Source organism: Carassius auratus, unplaced genomic scaffold, assembly GCF_003368295.1.
Source record: "Carassius auratus strain Wakin unplaced genomic scaffold, ASM336829v1 scaf_tig00045257, whole genome shotgun sequence".
Lineage (NCBI taxonomy): Eukaryota > Metazoa > Chordata > Actinopteri > Cypriniformes > Cyprinidae > Carassius > Carassius auratus.
In genome coordinates, this window is record NW_020526887.1 from 50,663 (window position 1) to 76,091 (window position 25,429).

The 25,429-nt window shown below is 36.5% G+C and overlaps 1 pseudogene; it reads left to right on the forward strand.

Annotated features, from left to right (window-relative positions):
- The window catches only part of LOC113087730 (glutamate receptor ionotropic, kainate 5-like), a 40,728-nt pseudogene extending 16,155 nt beyond the window's left edge, over positions 1–24,573 (forward strand).
- The last annotated feature ends 856 nt before the right edge of the window (positions 24,574–25,429 follow it).

A 25,429-nucleotide genomic window follows, 5' to 3' on the forward strand; every position in this document is an offset into this window, starting at 1 on the left:
CAAAAAACTGCATTTATGAATATAGCAGGCTTATAGGTGCGCACAAGCAGGGGGAATGAACCGTTAATAGTTTGTGCTATACGCTCCCATGTCTGCTTCTTGTCCCTTGCTGTGTCTGAATTTTCCTTTAAGAATGGCCTTGTGTTCATCCATTAACTGGGCTAACAGTAAACACTGTTCCTCTGTCCAGTTTGGCTTTCTCGCTCTTGTTGGCTTTGATTCCATGTTTGATACATTAAAACCAACACTCAAACCGCCACTTAAATAGGACAGCAATCACTGTCACTGGAAAGAGTGGAACAATTTTTATCATTCTAAGCCAATCAAATACCTTATAGGAAATTAAAAGCATGGTAAATAAAAAAATAGAATTCATATACACACATATAATGTGTGTGTGTGTGTGTGTGTGTGTGTGTGTGTGTGTGTGTGTGTGTGAGAGAGAGAGAGAGAGAACGGTCAAATAGGAAAAATTACGCATGTAAATTTAAAGTGAGGATTAGAATAGACCCTATACTTAAAATCACTCTTTTTTTTCCTTCTTGGACAACCAGCCAATCAGAGTCTTCAAAAGATTGTGTCATACATAGCAACCGGTTCAACCCCGCCTCCTCACTAAGATAAACGTTTTTGTCTTTTCCTTACTCAGAGTTGCTCTCAGATCGGTCCCGAATCGCTTTTAAGCTAAGACTCCTACGTAAAAGTTTTTAAGCTAAATTAAGAGTTTTCTGAGAGGATTCTTAGAATCTTTATGAATGCGGGCCCAGCTCCCTAAAAAGGTGGCTAGGTCAGAGGAGGAGGCTGTGGAGAATACAGTAGGGGAGGGAGTTAGGGTGCCAGTAGAGGATGGGTGCATGGAAGAGACTGTGGAGGACCATAGAGGAAACAGTGGAGAACCCACTGGAAACAGGGAAAAAGAGAGGGTTATGTAGAGCAGCCACCTGTAGGTGTTCCTTTAAGAAGGAGTGGTCAACCCGATCGCCATTCATCACAATGGGAACCACCAGCTCTTTTTACTGGTGCTTAGTCTGCAGACAAGATAACTCCTGTGTCCATCAAGGTGTGAGGGACATAAGCAGGGAGGCTTTCTAAAATAGCTGCATTAGTGTTAGTGCTTGCTCATTCAAATACCTATGCTGAGAGGGTTTTCTCCATGGTGGGATTAAACAAGACCTAAACCAGGAACAGTTTAGCACTTGATGGAACTGTGAAAAATGGCTGGCCTGGAACCACAGTGATTCAAATGGGAGCCACCAACCCCTGGCCTCAAAACCAGCTACCAACACCTACTATAAACAGCACTGACCATTTTTTCTCTCTCTCTCTCTCACACACACACACAAATAAATGCTGAATTAAATAAATATTATTTTATTTGTAAGAATATGTGTCATTTATGAGATCAGACACCCGTCCCCATCAAACCCCTGCCGCCATCGCGACCGCGGGCAAAATCTCACTCTGAACTCAGTTCAAAACTTGAGAGCCCTGCATATTGTTTCCATATGTATTACTTTATCACAGAATATCAGTTTTCGGCAGCACTTGTTTAGTTGTAAAGTAGACATGTCAAGCTTTCTATAGATATCTCTCTCATGTCTCTTCGTTGAGTATTCACGGAGTTACACTTCATTTTAATGACGTTTTTGTAAATGAAGATCAGCGCAGACAGCACACATACTGATAAGACGCTCGGGAGAAAACAAACACATAACTTCATAATCATACTTCGCATTGTGATTCGGAGATGCTCATTGGTCTAAATAAAGTTGGTAATGAACCCTCTTTTATGGCCAAACGCTTTGAAAATCCAGCCTTGTACTCACCGAAATTAGCAAAGCAGTCATCAGTGAAATGTTGTGAACACAACAAGGATTTGTTGTACTGCTCTGGTATTGTGGTAAAAATTAGTTTTAGCCATTGTTCCTTCTGATCTTCATTCTTTGGCAGTGAAAATACACAATTAAAAATTTACAATTAAAAAACACACCGTCTCCTCGACATGATGCTCTCACACCAACCAGAGCGTCTGTGTGGGGGGGTGGGGCAGCTCAGAGACGGTATGCGGAGATTATTATGCAAAGTGCTCCTAGTGACGTACATAGAGATGGGCAAAAGATTTGAAATCTATAACGACTCGTTTCAGCGATTCAGAGTCAACTACTTACTTTAGAAGCCAATAACTTTATAAATCGTGTACTTTTTGGTTAAATTACTTTGCACATTGTTTACACTGATGGACAGCTACATCATACACTGTTATACAGGTAATTTTTTATTTCCCATCTGTGTGGCTCTTTTAGGTGTCTTAAATGTTATTATGGGCTCTACAGATGTTTAAGTAATGCATTATTTAAATCAGGGAGGATATGAGATGATTCAGAAGCATTGCTTGCTTACACAGAGCTTATACAGTGTAATAATGTTGTTTCTTGCATTCATGGTTGTAAGATGAGGCTTTCTAGATTCCGACTTAAAAATCTCACAACATAAATTAAAGGGGTAGTTCACCCCAAAATGAAAATTATGTCATTATTTACTCACAAAATGGCAGTCAATGGCTGTAGAGATTCTGAAACAAAACAAAGGGTATAAATCCATCATAAAATGTACTCCACATGGCTCTGGGGGTTAATAGATGCCTTCTGAAGCAAAGAGATACATAAAAAAAAATTCCATATCTAAAACTTTATTTACCATAATCTCTAGCTTCTGCTAACCGTTATAGAGTGGTGTTCCAGATGACGTAGGCAAACGTGATGACGAACACAGAGGAGAAAGCTGTGTGGTGCACTTTCTATGGATATATTCACATCTATCGGACTTCATGATCCATCCAACTTTATCTTAGACCCCATTCACTGCCATTATAAAGCTTGGATGAGCCAGGACATTTTTTCATTTAACACTGATTGTATTCGTCTAAAAGAAGAAAGTCATATACACCTGCAATGGCCTGAGGGTGAGTAAATCCTGGGGTAATGTTCATTTTTGGGTGAACTATCCATTTAATGCACTTTCCTAGTCTTATTGTGGAAAAGCAATCAGATTTTAGCTCGGGCTATTGGATGATATTAACCAAGCTGATTTTAATGTATACTGTTTTAAGCAACAATTTCTATACCAACTTTCTGTTCTCATTCCATTGCGGTATACAACAACCATGCCTCAGCATCCAGTCTACTCCAGACGGATAACACAGAGAATTGCCTTGCACTTTTCTCATTTAATTTAGTGTTTCACTCTGAAATATGTCCCATTATGAAAGCAGAGTGGATAATACCACAGAAGATCAAAATGTAAATTAAAAACAACAAACGAGAGTTGCAATATTTTCTATAGTACCTTTATTGATTGCATCCATATTCACTGCATCATTCCACTATCATACAGTGTTGCTTCCAGGCAACTAACACATATAAGCTACTCCTAATAACAGAATGTTTTACTGTTTGTATTTGTTCTGTTTTTAAGAAGAAAAAAAAGCAATCTCATGGCATAACAAGTCATCGCTTTATTGTTAACCATCTTATTTGCATCATGTGTTTGCAAAATGAAGAAAATAGCTTTGCTATCCCGAGGCACTGTAGAAGAAATAATACATTCAAATCAGGAATCCGCAGCCAGATAGGAACTTTCACATGTCAAGGCCAAGGAAGCACCGTTTCACTGGATTTTACTGCCATTTCATGGCTTAACACCAATCAAAATGCCACTTCCACTCTATGGCTATTGACTTTGATTGAGTTTATGGTGCTTCACTGTATTGAAATTGAGAGTGGATATTAGAGCATTAAATGTTACCTTCATCCTGTTTTATAGGAAGATCCATACGTGAAGCGCAAGGCAAACTACCAGGCCTTTCAGGGTAATGATCAGTACGAGGGCTTCTGTGTGGATATGCTGCGGGAGCTGGCAGACATGCTGAAGTTTTCCTTCCGGATCAAGCTGGTGGATGACGGGCTGTATGGAGCTCCAGAACCTAATGGGTCATGGACTGGCATGGTGGGGGAACTCATCAACAGGGTATGCATGTGTGCACATCCCTAATTAAGCTCTGTGGACACCTTGTGTAAAAATAGAGACACTTTTCAGTTACCTCGACCCTCAGTGAAACTCTTGGGCTTTTTATAACATGAGTTTTTTTTTTTTTTTTTTTACACTGCATTTGTAATTTAAGTAACGTTGAGTAACTGTAATCAAATTACATCAATACAAAATGTAACATATTGCTTTACTGCTTTACCAGGAAAAGTCATTAGATTACAGTAATGCGTTATCCCCATCTCTCTCTATATGTATGTTTGTGTGTGTGTCATATACCTGATTTAAAAGAAAATTCCCAAACTATTTTTTATTAAAAAAAATTGGCTCTGTATTTTTGCCAGCTGATGTTTCCATCAGAATAATTATTACTGATATTAGCACTATTCGCACTAATGCTAAAAATAATGGCAGCAATAATAAGAACGGTAGTGTAATTCTATTAACCCCAGTGTGTGCAGGTCTCGGCAAAGCCCTTTTGAAATACGCCAACACACACACACACATGCTAATCAATTCATTTCTGTGTCTAATTATCCTGTGGTGCTATACCATCACAGCTGCTAACACTAGAGTACTGTTGGTACTTGTTGATGTATTGTGTGTGTAAACTGTGCCCATCTTTCTCCAAGGACATGCACTTCAGCTCTTGCCTGACACCAGCGTTTGATGGTTTACAAAGCTATCTCTCAGTAATCAATTAGCCAGTAATTAAGCAGATTGAGAGATATCTGAGGTACACTTGGGGTTTTGAACAGAATAAACTGCTATTGATCACCCCTACTATTAGGGAAACTATTTTGCTTGACAAACTGCAAGCTACTTTGTTGTTTAAAATCATTCACATTGACAAAGTTAGACTACTAACTTCTGATAAAAGTCACAGTAATTGCATTTAAGATATTAAGGGGGATATCAAAGCTGTTTAAAGGAATAGTTCGACTAGAAATGAAAATTTGCTGACTATTTACTCTATGTAAAAATGTTCATCAAAATAATGGAACCTCTGCAGTGAATGGGTGCCATCAGAATGAGAGTCCAAACAGCTGATAAAAACATCACAATAATCCACAAGTAATCCACATCACTCCAGTCCATCAATTAATGTAGCTAAAATCCAACAATAACTGATGGACTGGAGTGGCGTGGATTATGTTGCTAAAATCCATAACAGTCCATAATAAATAATACTGTTTTCCAGTGGAAAAAGTGCCTTGTTCTTTTGAAACAGTTCAGCTACTGTCACACTACTGAGAATGCAGTCAAGTTAGCAGCCTCACTACTTTTAGTGACTCTAGCACTGTCACCCCCTCCTCCTGGAGGAAGGAAAGAAAAAGGGCAAAATAATGCCACAGTGGGCTTTTTTTATTCATTATTGTTCTTTTCCTTCCTCAGGAACTTTCTTATTCTCTCCCCCTTCATTTTTCATGCGTATCCCTCGTCCCTTCATCTCTCAAGGGCACAATATTCCCTGTTTCTTCGCTGGAAGCCTGTCTTTACCATCTCTCTGTTCTTAACCATTCCTCATCGCCTCTTCTGTATCTGTTTCTGCTCTCAAGGACCGTCGCTTTATTTCTTCCCCCTCGCTCTTTCCTTTTTCATAGGCACTTTTTAGCCCTGTTTTTCTATCTCTCTCCTTCCCTGTAATAAATAAATCTCTTTCCTTTTACCCAAGGACTCTCATATCGAATTCTTCCATCAACCCAGGCTTCTTCCAGTGCACTTACATCCCTTTATTATCCGTCCATTCATCCATCCAGCTGTCCAGTTTTGACTTCCCCCTTTTCAATTCTTCTCCCATCTCTTTGCTCCTTCTACTTGTGCTAAATATCCTTTTTCTTTTGGCTGCCGCTCCTTGTCTTCATCAATGAAGATCAGATAATGTCAGACACTTTTCTTCTGGAGTGCTTCTTGAAACCAAGGTCAATGTTTAGCGTGGGAACACACGTGGAGCACCAGTGACATATAACCAAAGCACAGGCCTGCTTCCAGTCAAGCATTTTACAACTGACAAAGCGATATGCTAATGAGTGCTTAGCTAAATTATCATCACCATGACTGAGAGTTGATAGTTAGTATCTGTCAGTAAAAAATCAGTAAAATCTTGAAACATACTGTAGTTGTCCTGGATGCCCATCAGGTTTATTATATCTCATTTTTAAAATACTTCTATTGTTCATTCAGTCTTGACTGAATCTTTATTTAATTGGTCTCAAATTATATAGGAAGTAAATGTAAGACTTCAGCCATTTCTTTTAATATTTTTACATAATCAAATCTATGTGTAAAGCATTTATTGCTGTGCTTGAGAAATTAAAATCAGGGTTAAAATAGGGGTTTTGTGTCTTTTGCTGTCGTTCATGTGTGTTTAAGGTCATTTATGCGCTTCTTTATTCTAATTAACTCTGTTATAAGACATTATTGGTGACAAATACCTTTGCAAATGTAATTTAGTATCATAAAATATGACAGGTGGCACAGGTGGCTTAGTGCATTCTATTTTTTCTTTCTTTTTTTTTTTTTAACTAGTATGCTAGTCATTCTCTCTTTTTCTGTTTGTTACAGAAAGCAGATTTGGCAGTGGCTGGATTTACCATCACATCAGAGAGGGAGAAGGTCATCGATTTCTCCAAACCTTTCATGAACCTTGGCATCAGTATCCTGTACCGCGTCCACATAGTAAGACACATTTGTGATATACTGAATTGTGACTATACTACATTGGCGTTTATATACTGGGAACTATTGAATATGCAGCTAAAAGCAAGAAAATGTAAATGAATAAATGAAATGTTTAAACACTCAGTATATTATGCTTGGCTGTATAGTATTATTGTGTCAATATTACAAAACGTATTGATAATTATATCAATATCGAGCATTGATAATAATAATAAAAAAACAATAATAGTATTATTATAAAAATATTTATTATTGTTACTGTTGTCGTTTAATTTTCTCTCTCTGAAAACCAGTCAAAACATTTCTAACAATTACATTAATTTATAATAAAAACAATTAAACATTAATAATAATAATAATAATTATTATTATTATTATTATTATTATTTTAATAGTAATAAGAATAATTATAAATATGTATTACTGTTAATGTTTGATATCGCTGAAACATTATTATTATTATTAGTGTTTACTTATTTCCTCACAAAAACATTTATGATAATACAAATGTATAACAAATTTATATAAATATTAATGCTTGTTTTATAATAATTAGTATTACCATTTTTGTTAATATACATGTTTTCTCTATTATTATTTACAATGCCTATTTTTGATTGTTACTGCACAATTTAACAATTATTTTAAAGATAAATGACACATAAAAAGATCCAACCACATAAGAAAAAAATCTCCAGTCAATTTTTACCACTTTATGACCACTGTAAAATGCAAAAATATGTTGAATATATTATGGGATGATCTGAATTGCTCATCTGGGTTAGTAACAGTAACCAAGTGTCGTTGCTTAGTGAAGAATTTGTTTGGTTGAATTAGATTTTTTCCCCTTATTTCCTGCATGAAAATCTTGCATTCGAAAAGTAAAGCATGGTGTGAGTAACGGCATCAGTTCTCTGAGAAGATCTTGAATTCATCAAATGTACACCTTGAATGCATTGTCACTTTGGATAAAAGCACCTACCTGATGCATAATGCATAAATGAAAAATTGTGCATAATGTTTTGTCCGTATCAAAAACAAACTTTTACCCAATCTCTTCATATGAAAGCATGCACTAAACAACAACAAACAGCGATTGCATCAGGAAAAGCTTTTCTCTGGCTGTATGAGAGGTAAAAGCATTGTTTGTATTGTTATGTGCCTTCTACAGGGCAGGAAGCCAGGTTATTTCTCCTTCTTGGATCCCTTTTCACCAGCTGTCTGGTTATTTATGCTTTTAGCTTATCTGGCCGTTAGCTGTGTGCTCTTCCTGGCTGCCAGGTACCAGACTGACACTCAATACACACACATCTAGTTATATTCACAGTCCAGTGTTCTTTTTGAGGTAACGGCTTCTTTCTTTGTCTCTCTCCCTCCCTCCATCAGGCTGAGTCCGTATGAGTGGTACAACCCCTTCCCATGTTGGCGGGACCGCAGGGACCTGCTGGAGAATCAGTACACACTGGGGAACAGCCTGTGGTTTCCGATCGGTGGCTTCATGCAGCAGGGCTCAGAGATCATGCCCCGGGCTCTGTCCACACGCTGTGTCAGCGGCGTTTGGTGAGTGTGCCGATGTTTCGCACTTCCTCAGAGGTGTAAGAGACCATGCTGTAAGTGTTTGTGTGTGTGTGTGTGTATCTGTGAGTGCAGTATCAGTATCGACACCAGCTGGCTCTGCACACATGATCCAAAAGCTTACGTGTGTGACATCGTTGCTGTAAACTAAAGACTGGAATATGCTACAAGATTTTTACAGCCTGGAGAAGTTGAGCCGACGGATTTCATAAAAAATCCCGGAGTACATAATAGAAATAGATTTTTAGCTTCAGAATTTGATTCCCTTGATAACACATGTTTGATATTTTGAACCGATTTTAGCAACAAGGTGCATGTTTCTGAGGTTGTTGTGATCAGAACAACTTTAACTTTAGATTTAGAAAGTTAGAAATGTTTCAATTAAACTACCTGAAAAGTTTTTTTATTTATACAGTAAATATATAAAAACACTTATATATTTTTTCTATATACTAGAAATAAAAGCACATAAATTACTAAAAGGTGTAATAAAAAAAGGTGCAATGACTTTTTAGAAGCAATACTTATTTTACAGGAATTTAAAGGTTTTAATATAATTATATGTTCTATTGTTTCTTTTAAATAATTTTTCTAGTGTTAGAATATGGTTAGATTTTCCAGAATTTCTCATTTTTGTGATTTTGTCTCAACCCAGACTTTGTAACTTCTCTTTTGTAATAAAAAAATATATATATATTAAATAATTATACTGCATTTTTGCCAATTAACCTAAAACACATTTTTATTCATTTGTGTAATCTGTGTGTGTGTGTATATATATATATATATATATATATATATATATATATATATATATATATATATATATATATATATAAATTCATATATATAAATTCATATAATCACTATCAGCAATATTACCATTGCACAAGACATTTTGAGAAAAATTCAGTTTTGAATAATGAAAATGAGACCTGGCAGCAGAAAGACAGTTAAAAATCAGAAATGTCATTCATTTTTGTAATTAAATATATTTAATATTTAAATGTTAATATGTTTAATATTTAAATATTTAAATGTTAATATTTAATGTAAATTAATTGTATTTGTAAAAATATTTATACATGTAACTGATTGCATTCTGGTGTTCATTATTTTCAAGATTTCAAATCAAGTGCCTCTAACTGAATACATGCTTAAGTCTTATTTGTTGGTAGGTGTTTCTATTTATTTTTTGGTCATTTGTGAGAAAATGTTCTTCAGGGTGGATTTTCACACATGGCGCTGCTTTATTTCAATTTAACATGGACTGAAAATCTGTTCTCTGTGTAAAGAGACCATTAAGAGTGTCTTTTCTCACTGAAGTCTGTTTGGGCATGTTTGTTTTGTATGCCGACACACACTGTGTACTTCACTCTTCTGTAGTGTATTAGTCTCCCACCTCCAATCATGTTGCTCAGTTCATTTTGCTCTTTCTGCTATCAAGTCAAGCTGTCTTCTGTTCCATCTCCACAATTTCTATCCTGTGCCGTGCTGTTGAGGTCATTTAAGTTGAACAACCATTTTTAGGAAAAGTAACAATGGAGTTGAAATGATTGGATCTGTGCATGCAGTGGAAGCCGAATGTTTAATCATCTGTGGTGTGAATAAACACAATAGATGCGACTTTAATCCCACACAGGGGTGACCCAGAAAGCGGAGAGCTGGCGTCTATCTCCATGATGCTCTGGGGGACGTGTGTCTGCAATCGGTGTACTTTAATATTGGATAAAGAGCTTTTGTTTAATGACAAATAACTAATCTGACTGTTTGTGTATTTTTGGAGGCCAGTCACTTTAGAAAAGTTTGAAATGCTTCATCGGTCGCATGAAAGCTCTTTCTCTGAGGACTTCAGGAGTTTCCTTTCATCTGGCCATGATTCACTGCGGTGAAGAGCTCCGGGATTGTGTTGGGAAGGGCTCTCCAACTTCCTTCTGGAAAAGCCTTAGACAACATAAATCAGCATTCACAACCCCAAAGAATGCATTCTTTTTCTCAAGAAATTCTTCTTTCTAAAGAAATCAATGCTTTTATGCAGCAAGAATACATTAAAGTGACAGAAAAGAAATTTCTGAAGGATCACGTGACACAGGAGACTGGAGTAATGATGTTTTGAAATTGAGCTTTGCATCACAGGAATAAATTATATTGGAAAGAATTTGGATTTTAAAAATATTTCACAGTATTTCTATTTTTACTGTATTTTTGGTCAAATAAATGCATGAACACAGTCTTAGTATATATTGTATACACACACACACACACATCGTAATATTCTCTCAGAACACAGTTTACAAGCTTAAACATGCAATGACTTCATTTTTGCAGATAACATTGGTTGGAACATCTGACATAAAAGGTTAATGTGTAAAATTGTTTGATTTTTAATGTGCCGTCGTGCCTTATTGATTCATTCACATTGCAGATAATTCCACAAGCTTGCAAACACTTTTCATAAATTCATTTTTCATAGCTTGCTATTTTGCATTTGATCAAACCCGGTTGATCTGCTCGTCATTGCCGCTGTGGGTGTCAGTATTTCATTGAATGAATGAGTCACCAAATCTGCACACAGATGTGTCTAATGTAAACATCTGTCTCTAATGTACACACTCATATTTCTGATGGGGGAAAAAAAATCACAGCGTGTTTCTGTGTGTCTGAAACAGGTGGGCATTCACGCTGATCATCATCTCCTCCTACACGGCGAACCTCGCAGCTTTCCTGACAGTCCAGAGGATGGAGGTGCCGATCGGATCTGCTGATGACTTGGCCGATCAGACGAACATCCAGTATGGGACTATTCTAGGAGGAAGTACTATGACCTTCTTCATGGTACGTATGTCCTTGTTTGTGTGAAATTGTGCGCGTGTGAGATCTGTTTCACCGGCCTACCGTGTGTGCACATGTGATGATGTCATAATGCATCACTTCCTGTTTGTAGCGGCAGTTGGGCTAGTGATTCATATTCAAGCCCACACAGAATCTGTGCCAGCTTAATTTCAAAGAAAGCTTTAGATTTGAAACTTCGTTCATTCACAAAATTCTACACACCTTGCATACATGGATATTCAGTGATGTTAATAATAACCTTTGTTAATACTAACACATGCTCATAGATTCATCCATTCCCAATACAGTTTTCTCAACTACTCATTTTGACTAGTTGATGGTGTTGATGGCGGATGCCTTTGGTGTGAGAGACTTGGGTTCGAATCCACTGTGAGACACCAGTGTGTCCCTGAGCAAGACACTTAACCCCTAGTTGCTTCAGAGGCGTGCGACCTCTGACACATATAGCAATTGTAAGTCGCTTTGGATAAAAGCATCAGCTAAATGAATAATGTAATGCAATGTAGTTGCCCAGAAAAGTAGTTGACTAGTATGTGAGTCAGTGTTTAACTGATGTAAATAATAAATTAAAATACAGGCTGAAAACCAAAATGTTGTCACCACATATAAAACAAGCACAGATAAAGTCATGTGATGCACAAAACAGCTCCTTGTATTATTGGTAAAACTAATTGACTTGTCTGTGCATGTGCTTTGACTCATGTCGTAATGCATCATGTCCTGTTTGTGGCAGTAAGCAGTTGGCCTAGTGACTCACAGCTACATCCATATTCACACTGGAGGCCAAGTTCACTTCCACATTACATTAATAATGTATTATCCATCTTTCTTTTCCTTACATTTTCGCTTTCTCTCAATCTGTTACCTTAGTCTGGTTCACTCTCAATGTCTGCCAATAAAATGCCTCTTTATTCATTCACCTGTCCTCATGTCACTGCTATTATAATTTCATTTTCGATTTTTCTCCACCTTCCAATACTATATCTGTCTCACCTTTCTTTTCTCTCTCCATTACACTTCTCTAATCTCAGAACTCGCGTTACCAGACGTACCAGCGCATGTGGAATTACATGTACTCCAAGCAGCCCAGCGTGTTCGTGAAGAGCACGGAGGAGGGCATCGCTCGGATTTTAAACTCCAGGTACGCCTTTCTTCTGGAGAGCACCATGAACGAGTACCACCGACGCCTCAACTGCAACCTCACGCAGATTGGAGGCCTGCTGGACACCAAGGGCTATGGCATCGGCATGCCTCTGGGTGAGTAGGGCAGAAAAGAAAGACCTTGAAAAAAATTAAGAGAAGAAGGTTTCAGGTGGGATATAAAGGTTTAAGAAAAATCGAAGTCTGATTTTAACCTTCTTATGCAAGCAGAAATACTTTTGAGTGTCTAGCATTGAAGTCTTTAATGCAGTAGCTGGAAAAAGCTAGCCATTTATCATTCCTATACATCCAAGTGGTTAATGCAGCAAACAGTGGAAAAAGTCTCAAATGTAGCTGTATTTATTATTTTGTCAATAAATATGCCTTATAAATATAAAATTCTAATTACATTCTAACATTTGTTTATATATGGCAAAACGTCAGCTTTCTGTGTTTTAGTTGTGTCTGAGATGTGGCTTAGCTAGGATCGCACATATTCTGAGATGTTAAGCCATGGTGCTCAAATGGATGATATCGGTTTGAGTGTCGTTGAAGTCGCTTCCTCTTTTTCTCCCCAATATTTTCTGTTCTCTCTCCATTATCCCTATGCATAAAAAGTCCAAAAGTAAAATCAAAAATAGTGTTTTAGTTCTGCTATAGATAAATATGATGATGGCCCAGAGAACATCACACAGACAAGAGAGCCTATGTCACAATGATAGCATCTCATCTTGCTCTGGTATTGCACATTTCTTTCTAATTTTTCTCCTGGATAGATGGCTTGTCACTTTACGCTTGATAAATAGCAATTCTGACTTTGTCTTTGACATTTGGCATTTACAGCAATTACTCTGTGACAGACAGAGTTATGAAGGAGGGAAAAGAAACAATTTATGGCATATGTGTTTTGCATTGAGGGCTTTAGTGGGTGTTACAATGAAGGAGGCTGGAAAAGAGAAAACGTGGGGTCTTAATCCACTATTGAGCCACTGTATGTGCTGGAATAATGTAGAAGGGCTTTCTGGACTTGAGTGCAAAGGGGCTTTGTCAAGTCAAAATTTAAGAAGCTTACATCCAGCTGTGAAAGTGAAATAGGCCGTAAAAGTGTTATTGGCGTCATGTGGTGATTTCGCACAGTAGGACTACTGCTCCAATTCCCAAAGACGTCTAAGCAAGCTAATAGTTCAGTTAGATTTTTCTGCATTCTTTTGAAGTTAATCAGTAAATTTCTCAAATGCAAAATGCCTTTGCTTCTACTGTTGTCAGTGCAGTTAATCAAAACACTGAAAATACTAAGCAATTATATTGCTTTTATATAATTATATTGCTGTAAGGAAAAGACAAGGGCTTAAAATATGAATGCTCTGGATTTTAATAAAAACTCTCTAGAAGATTACAAAGAATTAAAATCTATCATCAGTAGAGTGGATTTTTCCGCTGTTTATACATTTGAACTCATGACAGTTAAACACTATTAAAATACTATTTTAACCCATGCAATATTATTAAATAAAATTATAAAAGTTGTATTTTTATTAAGCTTTTTGTAGAAGGTTGAGCTGTCACCAAATGCTCTTGTTGCTCTTGGCAGAAATACATATCAAGTTTTATGTCTAAGATTTGTGAAGAATTGTTTCATGTGTTTGACGTGTTACACTTGAACAGTGCAGTATATCAGAAACCTTTTAATAGCTCTTTTCTGACATGGTCTGTGGGTTTTCTGATGAAATCTGATGAAACCTGTTGGAGGATTAGAAATAGTGGAAATCTAATTGGACAGAACTTGATAACACTGCTAGCAATAAAATATATGAGAATTACATGTACAACACTGTTATTTTACTTATTTACTTCCATGGTACTTTAAATTAACTTAAATTTTTATATTTTAGTTTTTATTCATATTTTAATTTATATTTATTTCAGTTTGAGTAATTTAAACATTTCTAAACTTTTTTTATTTAATTTCTGAGGTTTTTTTTTATTAAGTTTGAGGTTTTTTTATCTAATATTTATATTGTTTTATTTCAGACAGCTAAAACAGATTTAAATTGTTTGAATTTTAGTTAATAATTACAACATTGATATCCAAAGATTAAGTCCAAAGATTTTTAGTAAAAACTGTTGGTGGCACTAAAGGTTTTGGGAGGCAGATTTAATACTCACTACTGAGTATATTAGTGCTGTCAAACGATTAATCGCGATTAATCACATCAAAAATAAAAGTTTTATTTACATATATCTGTTAAATATTAAGTATATGTGTGTTTACTGTGTGTATTTGTGTATATTTAAATATACACACATACAGCAAATATTTACATGTATTCACATGTATGTTTATTTTTTATATAATTTCTATTATATATAAATATATTTAATAAATAAACGTAACATCTTTTTCTTAAATATATGCATGAGTTTGTATTTATATATACATAATAAATATGCACAGTACACATATATATTATGTAAACAAAAACATTTATTTTGTATGTGATTAATCGCAATTAGTCATTTGACAGCTCTAGGTTATAGTAGTATTAAAAGAATAGTTCATGAAAAAACTCATCTTTTAATTTGTTCAAAAAATATATTAATTTATATCAGCTGTTGAACACAAAAGATGATATTTTGAAAAATGCTGTTAACCAAACAGTTGATGGTTGCCATTGACTTTTACAGTATGGAAAGAAAAAAAGTTACTATGGAAGTCAATGGCTACCGTCAACTATTTGGTTAACGGCATTATTAAAAATATCTTCTTTTGTGTTCAGCAGAGGAAAGAAACTCGTAGAGTAAAGGGCAATTTGAGGGTGAGTAAATAATGACAGAATTTAAATTTTTGGGTGCACTGTCCATTTAATAAATACAGTTAGAAGGGCTGCCACTAACTTCAGTGATGCATGCATAATAACAAAAACCTTTGGTTTTTGGTCCCTTGAAAAATACATTATGACTGTTTGTTTTATCATATACAATTATGGGAGTATGAGTGAAAGAGAGGACATACAATATGAAACTGGGATGCTTACAAACATCAGTTCATGAGGTTTTTGGACTGATTATCAGGTTTTACATGATGATCATTATCATGGAAGACCTGATAATATCTGAGATTTTCACCAGTGTGATTTCCAGGCATGGTGAAATCCTGAAAATTAGGCAAGGCAAGTTTATTTAAATAGCACAATTCATACAGAATGGTAATTCAAAGTGCTTTACATAAAATGAATTAAAATAATCATTAAAAAAAATAGTAGGTTAATAGATGCAGTGAGAAAATTGTGCTGCTTGCTGTTTTTGATCTTCTGTCCTCCAGGAAGATCAATCCAACAACCTCGTGACCACTATAGGCTAAACTGCCCTCCAAAACATCGCCATACGCTCATAATCGCATGATCCCGTAAATAGATTTGAAATGAGAACCCAGGAGCAGCATCCATCTTCAAAGACTATCTCCAGGTCATAGAATGTCTTCCAGGAGCTCAAACATTCATTCCCTCCTCCCGGTTCTAACTCATCTCTTCAGGTCGCCTTCCAAACTTCTGCTGCCAAGTGATAAAACCCTCTCATCCTCTCATTCATGAAGAGGCTGGTCACCATGGACACCCCACATCCACTTCCATGGCAACCTGGAGTGCAGATGGTGTCACCACAGAGTCTTTAGACTGGGTTAGATTAAAAAACATTAAATAAAAATTGACCTTTCAAGCGACTAGTTGATCACACCCATACTAATGTCTTCCTTCTGTAACACATCACAATTTGAAGACTAGTTACATAAACTATGACGTTTTTTAAAGCATTTATTGATGTAGTGTATTATTATTTTGACAATAGACGTAGTTCATTGTTAGTTAAAGGTACCTAATGCTTTAAACTAATGTTATGAAATTGCACGATCCATCAGAATATGTACTTCTATAAATACTCTATTTCAGTCACAAGGTACATCACATTACAGTAGTGAGATTGTTTGTGAATACCTTTTCATGTTTAATGTACTGTATGTGCTTTTGTGGCGAATAGTCACTCATAAATAGTGAGGTTCAGTCAGGTCATTTTCAAATAAAACAACAAATATTTAATCTTCTCAAAACATTTCAGTGCTGGAAGGTGAAATAAATTCCTTATAACCTGAGATAACAAGCTTAGAATGTAATTACAACCGAGCAATGCGATATCCAGTTGGTGACCTTTTAAAACCGTGCAGTTTTAAATACCGGATTTATTCTTGTTTACAAATACAGGTATTTGCAAGCCATTTTATAAGATATAAAACAATCATTTTAGAAATAACATAGGTTAATTGAAAAATTTTGTTTTTATAAACAACACAAAATTAACTGCAGTTTCCAGAAAAAAATAAAATTGTATTATTATTATTACTGGGGCAGATTATCAGTTAAAAAAGACCTTGCACAATTATATGTTCTACTTTTACCATAGTGCATTTGTAAACCAATACATGCTGATGTTTGCATCACATAATTAGCTCCATACGGCTTTTCTGATGTAAACTTGCTCGGTAGCTCACCTGGTACAGCACTCAGATATGGGTCCTGTGAAACATAAGTCACAAAAAAACTGTTCAAAGACTTGTTGAAGTAAGCTAAAATGGCATTTCAGATAAAACTGAAAGTAGCGCAAAACATGCAAACAACGCCGCAGTCAGGTTTCTGTGATGAAGTTGAAGTTGATTTTGAAAGCTTGCATATTTCTTAGCTTGCATGAAAATTGCAACTTTAAACACAGGGCTTGATATTTGTAAGTGATACTGACACATAAGATGAATGTTTTGTGCTTATTAAACTGAGGTGCAAAAACATGCACCTGCAAGGTACTTCACTTTCACAGCCTTTGAATGAAAATAAACTAACGTTCAGTGACAGCTGATCCATTCCACTGCATATCTGCGGTGTTTAATTTGAATTAGCATCTTTTAATTTGATGAACACATCCTTCCACATCATGTCGTTATTAGCGTGGCATGATTAGTAGTAATTTGGAATTAACCTATCATAACATTCATTTTCATTCTGACACACTGGCTAATTTAACTCATTTGCACAACATCAGTTGACTTAAGACATATTCAGTTATGTCTTAGCAGTTAGCGTATGTGTTCTGACATTCTGACACGTTAAACCAGAGTGCTAATGAGGGCAACACTGGTCTGGGTCGTGTCTTATAAATGTCCCTGTCACTAAAGGTGTCCGAAAGGCTGAAGACTATATGTCTGTAGCATTGCTAATCTTAACATACTGTAGCATTGCTAGTCTTGCTAGTCTGTCAGAACTTTTGTAACTCTAATCTTAAGGTAGTTAGCTAGTTTCCCCAGCCTTGCCCAGGTTTTAGATTGGTTTTGAACAATCATCAGCTGGTAACCCTGGGACTTCAATTGGCTAACCAGCTAAACTAATTCACTTTCTTGCAGGTTCACCTTTCAGAGATGAGATCACGTTAGGCATACTGCAGCTGCAAGAGAACAACCGATTAGAAATCCTAAAGCGTCGATGGTGGGAGGGTGGAAAGTGTCCTAAAGAAGAAGACCATCGTGCAAAAGGTGAGTGAAACGCTGTTATTATACTCATTAGCACCTCAACATAACATACTGTTCTGTTACTGTACGTACTCATACCAGCAGTACTGGCATTTTAATTTATGAGGTCTGGTACAACCCTGAATATTTATAACCTGAAGTCTGAGTGTGTGTATTAGTCAAGAGTAAGTTTTATTCTCACAGGGCCAAAAAATCTTTTTAATTTTGTCCTATAGTTTTTCATCCTTTATCCTTTAGAGGAATGCTAGAACCTGATGAATGTCTTCGCAAACAAGACAGCTTTAAAAGAATGTAAGGCTAGCAAAGTTTCTTTATCTACACAGGTGAACGGTAAAAATGATAACTTATAGACATCACCATGCATTGAGCAGTTCACAGTACATTAATATTAAAGTTTTCTATATAAATATATGTTTAAATATGTAAATAAGGCATGATCTATTTTTCTTGAAAAGATATTTGAACAATGGATAAAGCCTTGTTTCGTTTTGTTGACACAGTACAAATATATCTTTTATCTCTGATTCACTCCATATATCAGAAAACACAGTCAACAGCCATAAAAAATAAATACATTTTTACCATGTCTTTAGGAATAAACTGTTATATAAATCAGACAACTGATATGTGAACCTAACCTCTTGGTAAAAACATTCAGGATATAGATAGGAATAAAACTGTCATGTTTGGTGAACGTTAGTGCTGCTGAAATGGAGATTTGTGGCTTACTGCATGAGAAAAAATATATTTGAGACAACAGCCTTTACAGATATGTATTGTAATTGAAATCTAACACAGTGTGTTATGACACAGTGTGTCATAAAATAAACACTTAATGTGCATTTAGTATGTTTTATTTTAACTATGTGTTAAAAATAGTTCATAATACACCAGTGCATGAAAAAAGAAGGTTTTGCCTGAAGCATCTTGCCTTAGTATTTTATGTCTAAGAATACAAATAGTTGTATTTTGGGGTTAAAGATGGAGATATATATATGAATAAACAAGGGCTCTCTCAGATCATCATGGAAAACATAATAATACCAGAGATTTTCACCAGTGTGATTTCCAGGCAGCGAAGTCCTGAAAATTAGGCAAGGCAAGTTTAATTAAATACGAATTTCATACAGCATGGTAATTCAAAGTGCTTTACATAAAATGAATTAAAATAATCATGAAAAAAGTCACAACAATAAAACAAGGAAATTAAAAACTTTTAATACAATCTAAAATTGATTTAAAATGAATGTAAAAAGTTAAGAACAGAAAAAGATTGTACATAAAATACAGTGCAATCAGTTTCGGAAGTAGCAGAGGATCTCAATCACTAAATGCACAGCTAAACATATGAGTTTTGAGGCTGGATTTAAATGTGGCTAATGTAGCTTTTAGCACGTCTGATCTTTTCTGAAAGCTGATATCAACTGCGGGTGGCATAATAGCTAAATGCGGACTCCCCTTGTTTTGTGTGAACCTTTGGTATTTCTAACAGACTCAATCCTAATGATCTGAGTGCTCTGTTAGGTTTATATTCAGTGAGCATATCTGCAGTGTATTTAGGTCATAGGCCATTGAGTGATTTGTAAATGAGTAAAAGTACTTTAAAATCAATCCTATATGTACCCGGAAGCCCGTGTAAGAACCTGAGATCTGGTGTGATATGCTCAGATTTTCTGGTTCTAGTCAGAATCCTGGCAGCAGCGTTCTGGATGAGCTGCAGCTGTCTGATGATCTTTTTGTGAAGGCCGGTGAGGAGCCCATTACAATAGTCCACCCTGCTGGTGATAAAGACATGAACAGGTTTCTCCAAGTCTTGACTGGTAACAAAACAATTAAAGGGGTCATATGATGTTACGAACATGACACATAAAGAACATTATGTTGTGTATTTGGTGTAATGTAATGTGATTATATGGTTTAAGGTTAAAAAGCACATTATTTTCCACATAATGTAGATTATTGTTGCTCCTCTATGCCCCACCTTTCTGAAACATTAAGCGAATATCATTTATTATCTGTCTCTGTGCTGTGATGTGGTCGGAAACCAGATTGGAAATTGTTCAGGTACCCATCTTATTTCAATAATCTTGCCTATAAAAGGAAGATTTGATATTGGTCTCTAGTTACTCAATGTGGAGTTATCAAGATTGCTGCAATTTTCAGGGAGTTTGTAAAAGAGAGATCTGCTTCAAAACAGTTTAACATACTTTTGAAAAAGATGTGGGAAGTGGGTCAAGGTCGCAGGTTGACGATTTAAGGTGCTGTACTATTTCTTCTAAAATTTTGCTATCAATTGCTTCAAAAACAGACATAGTAACTGCTTTTGAAGTTGTGGTCGAATTTTTCTGACTTGTGCATAACATGAGGATGTGCAAATTGCCTTTCTAATATTACTGATTTTCTCAGAAAAGAAAAGAGCATTTCACTGGGAATCTGACGTGGGGGGGTTGTTATAGTCTCTCAACAGTAGCAAAAATGTGAGTGTTATGTTATCATTTATAAGGTTTGAGAAGAAAGTCTGTCCAGCTGTGGCTAGTTCCACATTGAAATCACGAAGGCTGACTTTATTATAGTTACATGTAGTCTTACTCTATAGTCTTTTTTTTTACTCTGTACTGCTGTTGATTTTCTCCAGTGTGCTTTTTGTCTGCCAGTCTTCTTAATAACTTTTACAGGGGCAGTATCGTTGATAACATTCTTAACTTTTGAGTTAAAGGAATCAAGGAGAGTATCAACAGAGTCTGCGGACATGTTTGGTGTTAAAGATATAGCCTTCATAAATAGCCCACTAGTGTTCTAGTTAATGCATCTCTTTCTGACAGAGACAGATCTAGAAATATTCAGATTAAATCTTGAGTATGTCTACAATTGTGTGTAGGTCCATGCACATGCTGAATCAGGTCAAAAGTGGTTATTATGTATTTTGTAGTATTGATTTATGCATTATTTATGTGAATATTAAAATCCCCTGCAATAGCAAAACAGTCACACTCTGAGTAAATCATGGAAAACAGTTTGGTAAACTCTCCAACAAAGGCTGGAGAGTATTTTGGAGGCCTGGAAATAACTATAAATAGGATGCGTGGAGCATCTTTCAGCACAATCCCTAGATATTCAAAAGACTAGTACTGACCAAATGACCCATGCTTGCAATGACAGACATCTTTAAATAGAGCAGCTTCACCTCCACCTCTCCTAACAGTCCTGCAGACATTTCATTGAGGATTGTTGCACTGCAGCTGTCTTCTAGCCATGTTTCATTAAAAAACATCAAATCCAAGTTGTTTGTGGTGATTAAGTCATTGATCAGAATTTTTTTTTTTTTTTTTTTGTGAGCGAATGTTTACAAATTTTAACTTCATGGCATTGTCTTTTTGTCTCAACAGCAATCTTAGTCTGATGCATAATAGGCCGCAGATTAGATAGGTCGTACCGTACCTAAGGCCTTAGACTTTCTGTCACATGATAAAACAGAAATAGAGAAGCTACAGGCCACACTGGGTCAATTAAAGGTTAATAAAATCTTAAAAAGTCATAGAACGTTTTCTAGATATGGTCATCTCTAAAGTATTTATTTGGTTATAAATTACTATTTGTGGGAGCAATATCACCTAAATTAATTTTATGAACAAACATGGATAACAGAAATCCATTGGACATAAATTGCAGGAATCCTGAATGTAGTGTTTGCATGGTATGACTTGTTTACATACAGCAGTCTTACTTAGCCTAAGTAAGTATATCTGCTCTTCAAATAAACATATTTTTGTGTGATATATATAAAGTTTAAATATATATATATATAAAGTTTTGCTCAAATCACACAAACATTGGCAGTGTGAATATTTGATTTCCTGTCGCTCTTTATATTGTTATGTTATTGTATATAGGATGTACTACATCCATCTGATTCACATGACAAATGCTTCGCAGCTCTGCTAACACTGTGAGTGTTTATTCATGTGGTCTAGTGATATTTGCATTCAGTGTGTTGTAGACTCATGCTGGCCCAGGGGGAATAGTGGGAAATGGTAGTTATTTGGTGCGCGGGCATGAACACATGTGTGCCTGTGTGTGTCATTTCTCTGGTGTGGTTTGCGAAGCTTGTATATTCACCAGAAAGTGACATTTACTGTCTCTCAGGTTTACTTGCAGGTCTGCAAGAAAATGTCAAATAATATGAGCTCTGTTTTTGTGATTCTGCTAAACTCCGAATTATTATTCTTGCACACACAATCTTTTAGTTGGTGTTTTCTTTGTAAGTGAATTATTTCATTGTATCACTGGCAACTAAATCACCTGAACCCTGGTTAAGAGAAACGAAAACCCCTGTCTCTTCTTAAGCTGTTGATGCTTCAGGATTTAAATTTTTGTGGTTGTCCCAGAAATTAATTATCATACAAAATCAAACTAGTTCATGTTAATAGAAATACATATTTTGCCATTCCCCTATTATTATTTTATTTTATTATTTTACTGTTTTAATCCATTCATTTAAATAGATCACTTTCAGAAATGCATTTTTCAAAAAAGAGAGAAATTCTATTTTTTACTTCTCAAACCACCTGGCTTCATTCTTCCGCTTGATTAACTCTTAGGAATACCGCCCACACCCACCCACATCTCTGAAATATAGTTTAATAGGATCCCTCTGGAATCCTGTGGGAATGTGGGCCTCTAATTAGATCCACAGTGTGTGTGTGGTGTGTGTGTATGTGTGTGTGTGTGGAAGGACGTTTCTCTGTGTTACATTGCTGTGTTTTTTCTTTAGGTCTAGGTATGGAGAATAATCGGCGGGATATTCGTGGTGCTGATATGTGGACTCATAATAGCTGTTTTTGTAGCCATTATGGAGTTTGTGTGGTCCACACGCCGCTCGGCCGAGACAGATGAGGTACGCCCTCACTCCTGCCCCGTCCGAAAACACAGACACTCACGAGTAGGTTCACAACACCAAACCATGTCAAGCCGTCTGTGTTTGTGATGTAACTCTTCCATAGCTTTCACACAGGTTCAGCTCACATTTCTGCAGCTCAAACATGGCTCAAGCAGTGGGTTTGAATATGAATGAGTGCAATCATAGACAATTTTTTAGTATTTTTTGGCTAATTCAATGTAAATGTAAATATTTGAGACTGAAGTGCAACGCTTATGGATACAATGATGGATCACAGCCGTTATTTATGAGTTGGACCAGATTTGAGAACATATTTTATTTATTTTGTTTTAGACAAATGGAGAAATTAAAAACTTAGTTGTTCTGGTTCTGAGAACTCTACTTTGCACACAATTTTATTCAATGCAGGTCAAGTGGCAAAGCATGCCCATTAGCAGCAGCAAAGCACATTTACTAATATAATATGTATCTTGAATGCATTGCAAGTCGCTTTGGATAAAAATATCTACCAAATGCATACATTTAAATTTATGGAATTTTTACATTCATTTATTAGTTCACCAATGTAGCTTAACCCCTAACTCAACCAGGGGGCGTGGCTCACTATGGGGCCTCAACAAACTTCAATGGGGCATCAAGATAACTTACATCAGATGATTTATAATAGGACAATGAAAAGCATTAAAATAATCTGAAACGACTAAAATCAAGATATTTCCTATTTTAATTCAAAACAAGCGTATTTGATGTAGCCTTAATTTAAATAGGACTGGTAGACATGTAAAATTTATATCCTTATATAATATATTTTAACGACTATACATTGATGTCATGCTTAAAATATTTTAGAAAATGTTAGTGAAAATACTTTAAATAAGCTGTACAAGTCATTAAACCTCTAAATGTTGTTGTGCACAATGAGGGCTTTTGAAGTGAAAAAGGTTTCAGTAGGAGATACGAATAGCGTTGCCCATTTCAGGATAATTGAGCAAATGATGTTCTGTTTCACTTTACTCCTGTCCATTTTCATTTTGACCTTTTCCTTGTATATTTTCTTCCTGACACTCTTTCCTCTCTCTCTCCTTCTCTTGATCCTCACTTAGGTGTCAGTATGTCAGGAAATGATGACTGAATTCAGAAATGTTATCTCCCTGTAAAAAGAACTCTCGTTTGCGGCGCCGACGGCCCCTCTCGTCCCAGGGCATCCTGCGGCACCCAGCTCGTCTCCCTTTAGGAGCTCCCCGTCAGATGCGGCTCGTGAGGGACATGCGTCTCAGCAATGGCAAACTCTACAGCGGGACGGGGCCATTAACTGGCGTGGCTGCAGGACCGGGACCCGGCGGGGGTGCTGCGGAAATGGGCCCGGGCCCTCCAGCGACTGCTGGAGGACCCTCTCAGTGGCAGTGTCCCCAGTAGTGCACCCGCTCTGGTCCCCACGGAGGTGCCCCCGCGGCTGCACACATGTGCGGGTGTGCCAGGAGTGCCGGAGGATCCAGAGCCTTCGCTCCACGGTCTTCTTGCTCGCGCATCTCTCCGCTGGCCACCGCCACATCCCTCTCTCCGCGTTTGCCGCTGCCGCCCCCCTCCACCTCCAATACAAACACCCGACAGCGAAGGAGGAGGCTCGGGCAGCCCACGCAGGGGCCAAACCCACACCCCCTCCGAGGCCGCTGCCACCCACTAAAACTCCCTCTACTGATCTCCTCTGCAAGCAGGACTGAGACTAAGAGTTAGGAAACTTTTATCGGGACAAGAATTTAATGTAAATGAGTGCTGGAGGACAGACGGAAAGACTCTGCCCACGCCTCCAGTCATAAGTGACCTCTGGTGATACTGCAAATAAAGGCCATTTTTGGAATGCAAAATTACATTAATGGACACTGAGTGAGAGAAAGATGATTCAGCCAACCGCTTGCTGTCCAAGTGTCGGGTTTGAACACCACGTCTTGCCGTGGCGCTCAGAAAGCCAGTAAGGTTTGGCATCGCTGTTGAGACTATGTAATGAATATCCCATGAATGTATGCATGCAACAACGTCGTAAAGGAAAAAGCAGAGGAAAAACTATTGAGGACTTCTGTTAGTTTGCCATAGAAAGTGAGGATCTACACTCCTGTTAGAGGAACGATGGAGTCTTTACCCAAAATGCGACCCTGGACCACAAAACCAGTTTTAAGTCACTGGGATATATTTTTAGCAATAGCCAAAAAACACATAGTATGAGTCAAGATTTTAGATTTTTCTTTATGCCAAAAATCATTATATATTAAGTAAAGATCATGTTCCATGAAATTTGGCAAATTTCCTGCCGTAATTGTATCAAAACTTCATTTTGATTAGTAATATGCATTTCTAAGAATTAATTTGGACAGCTTTAAAGGCGATTTCACTATTTCTATTTTCAAATAGTTGTATCTTGGCCAAATATTATCCGATCTTAACAAACCATACATTTATGGAAAGATTATCTATTCAGCTTTCAGATGATGTATAAATCTTCAATAAAAAAATATATATATTATACTTTTGTGGTCAGGGTCTCAAATGTGCACATGTCAAACTGAAATGACTTTGGTGCAAATACATTTGATCTTTCTTTCTTCTTTAAATACCGTAAGGGGAGGGTTACAATTAATTTGTATTCTTGAATGTCTCTTGCTTGTTTTACTTTCTAA